A 3,887-nucleotide genomic window follows, 5' to 3' on the forward strand; every position below is an offset into this window, starting at 1 on the left:
ATTTCAGTAGTTTTAGTTTCCTTTTCATAATCCTACATCTGAATTTCGTTTTCTTTGATACATTTTTCAAGTCCATTTCTAAAGGCTACACTTCAACCGGGCACTTTATTTCACTTTTACTTAAAGACAAACTAATTTCAAAATTGAAAATACAAACTGAAATATAGATGCACAGAAAAACCAGAAAAATAAGACCAGCACTGGAAATCGAACCCAGGTCCTCGGTATTCCGTGCCGCTACACCACTGCTGGTCCACCAGCAGTGACCAGCAGTGGTGGTTGACCGGCAGTGGTGTAGCGGTATAGCTATAGTATATTTCAGTTTGTATTTTCAATTTAGGTTTTACGGGATGACCGTAAGAGAAAAAAAAATTGGAATGGAAATAAAAAATATAAAAAGATTCCAAAAAACCAATCTTGATTTACGTGAAGGTAAATTACAAATCGAAGTTCCTATAATAAACAAGTCGCTGATAAGGTAGGCGGTAGGCGTCGTAATGTACGGTCTGGTACACACGGACCGCATTCCAATTGCAATCCGGCTGTAAAATGGCAGAACTACATCAGAACTGCGTAAGAACCGCACTCCCACTGCCTAAAATGGCAGTTGGAATGCAGTCCTCTGACAGTCGGGTCGTGCTGGTGCAGTTGTACTAACTGCGCAATAACTGCATCCAAACTCCCATTTTGCAGCCGGATTGCAGTTGGAGTACATGTTTTTGTCAATAATTTACTAGTGCAACCAAGTGCAACCATCTTATTTTATTAAAATAATTTATGTTAAATAACTTGGCTGAATGCAAGATATTACCTTTGCCTGCAAAAAAATGAGAAAATCTAAACTGTTGCATCTACTATCAGAAATGTCAGTGAAACTGTCAAAGGGATCAAGCAGGGCTACTACGAAACTCGAAACTAGAAGTTCGTGTCGTGCGGTCCCTCTGACACTTATACTATTTAATACGAGAGCGAGAGGGACGGTACGATACGAACTTCGAGTTTCGAGTTTCGTAGTAGCCGCAAGGTTCGCCGCATGTTCGCCGTGAGTAGTATAGGTTATACAACGTGCCTACAATTTGTATGGCAGTCGCGGTAGAATCTGGACGAAGCCGTCCGCGTCCGTGAGCAGCCGAGGCCCGCGCCAACCAGCTTGCGGTCGTAGTACGAATGTGAAATCCGCTCAGCAGGGCTGCTACGAAACTCGAAGATCGTGGGTTGCGGTCCCTCTGACACTTATACTATTTAATACGAGAGCGAAAGGGACGGTACGATACGAACTTCGAGTTTCGAGTTTCATAGTAGCCGCAAGGTTCGCCACATGTTCGCCGTGAGTAGTATAGGTTATACAACGTGCCTACAATTTGTATGGCAGTCGCGGTAGAATCTGGACGAAGCCGTCCGCTTCCATGAGCAGCCAAGGCCCGCGCCAACCAGCTTGCGGTCGTAGTACGAATGTGAAATCCGCTCAGCAGGGCTACTACGAAACTCGAAGTTCGTGGGTTGCGGTCCTCTGACACTTATACTATTTAGTACGAGAGCGAGAGGGCCCGCACGACACGAACTTCGAGTTTGGAGTTTCGTAGTAGCCCTGCTGACTCGGCCCGACTCCGGCCGGTCGATTAGTGTGTGGTAGGTACTTACCGTTTAGGTACTCTAATGCTTCTCATATGTGCTCTGAGTTCACTTATGCGTTTCCTCTTTCGCTTAACTTTTTTAATACTGCGATTACCCATATTATTTGCTCTCAAAAGTAGTACTAGCGCGTTAGAAAAATGTGCACAGGTCCGTCGTCGACTACGTACACGCGTGTACTGGCGACTGGGAAATACTTGGCCGCCGCCGCGCGCTAGAACCTTTTATTTTGCCAAAGACGAAATAAATTGGTATGATTGATGTACTCAACCTATTGAAAATCTATGAAGCATAAATCTAAATCTACTAAAAACTATTTAATACAGCAAATTTTGTGTTGATATTCATAATAGTTTTCATAATATTTGGTTTAACGTGTAAATGAAGGCTCTTTTTCAAAAAAATAATCTATCGAGGTTTTTGTCAGCAATCGTGTTTTTGATGAAGTCAAAAACTAGCTAATAGACTGAAAATATACATATAAAAAAAATTGCAGTTGTAAGTATTGTGTAAGTATATTTTAAATATTTTCTAAAATTGTAGTTTTCACTACGTACAGCGCCTTAATAAGTTTAGAGAGCTACTTGCATAGTTAAATTTAAAAAGTTCTGGCTAACTAACTTATCAACGTCCAACTCAATCCTGGATCTAAAAAGCTGAACTTTTACTTGGACTTGGAAATTCCCTCTTTTTATGAAGACAAGAACGTGAATGTATTTTGAGAAATTTCTATGGGGTGAAAATTCTGGGATTGAGAAAAAGCCGCGGGCAGGCTAGCAAGCATAACCTGAGACTGATTTATAAGAGTGTTCAATTTATTTTCTTCCATCTACCTACTATTTTTCTCGCTGTCGTGAGATGAAAAAATTGTGTGTTTCGCTCGGCTGTAAAGTTGTTAAGCATCCGTGCCTTTGAAACCCTCGACTACGCTCACGGTTCTTCTTTTGAACAACTCGCTTCGCTCGTTGTTCAATCCTACAATCCTTCGCTTGCTCGGGTTTCAATATAAGCACTCGTGCCAAACAGTCACTTTCCAGCCTTGTATAACAAATAACTATTTTGTTGTGTTTCTTATTTATCTGTGGCAGTCTATAAGGATGAACTTCGTGTACTATGTTTGCGACAGTTAGGCGGACATTTCCAACCGTATTGGAGAAAAAATCATTCATCACAAAACAAACAATAACAATCCAAAGACTGCGTTGCTCCCGCCGATTTTAGTTTTTCTTTTGTGACATAATAATTATTTTTAAACGAGTCCGTTCTTAGTGGCCAGTACCCAACCATCCTCGTATCGTCACGTCCAACCTGCTGCGATGCCCCAGCGTTATTCATACTTCAAAAAAAAATTAAAGCATTTTCTGTGCATATTATTCGTTTAAGAAAAAAAAACACCTCATAAAAGTCATAAATGACGCATTCTCATTGGTCAATTTAATTTTACACGCAGCAGACGATTACTTTTGATTGGTCCGATTGTCGTTTCAGCACGCCGGGAAAAATATTTTCGTCGTGTTATAGCCATAAATAAGTCAGCAGTTTTGGGTCCTGGATTTAGGTTATCTATGGCCACATTTTGGAGCAGTGTCGTGAAAAATAACTTTTCTCAAACATGACATGAAATATTGACGTTGTGTTACAAATAATAGGCCGAGAAGTATCGCGCTGCAGGCGCTGTGGCTCAGCTGCGTGCGCGCGGTCACTCTAGCGGCCTGCAAAGAGATTTCATACAACCTTGCAGGCCGCTGGCCGGCAACGCGACCGTCTTTTGTTTCAACGCGCGCTCTGCGACACGCACGCGGCCCACGCACAGCCACAGCACGCACAGCAGCGCCGCTAGCAGACAGCGCGACACGCGCGTACACAACACCGCGACCAGACTAGCGTCCCGCCAGCTTCATTTATTGTTTTTTTTTTAATTTTATTTCATGTAATGTTTGAGAAAAGCACTATTCAAGCCTCGGCCGGAACCTGGGGTTGCCGGCCTCGCATCCCTATCCGGCCTCGCTACGCTCTCGCTCGCTACGCTACGGCCTCTACAGTAATGTACTATTTCAGCCAAATCATTTTTTTTACCTAAATAGGAAAATCAGATGCGGGTAATTGAAAAAACTCGCGCGCCTATACCACAATACAAGTAACCTTTATTAGGTAGTACTTGTATTGTGCCTATACGAACGCATACCCTACACTTTGACCATGGCCGCTGCAATGTGGTTGTTATTTCGAGGTAATTTTAATAATAAATAAAGCAG

The sequence above is a fragment of the Choristoneura fumiferana genome, chromosome 18 (genome assembly GCF_025370935.1).
Source record: "Choristoneura fumiferana chromosome 18, NRCan_CFum_1, whole genome shotgun sequence".
In the NCBI taxonomy this organism is placed as follows: Eukaryota; Metazoa; Arthropoda; class Insecta; order Lepidoptera; family Tortricidae; genus Choristoneura; species Choristoneura fumiferana.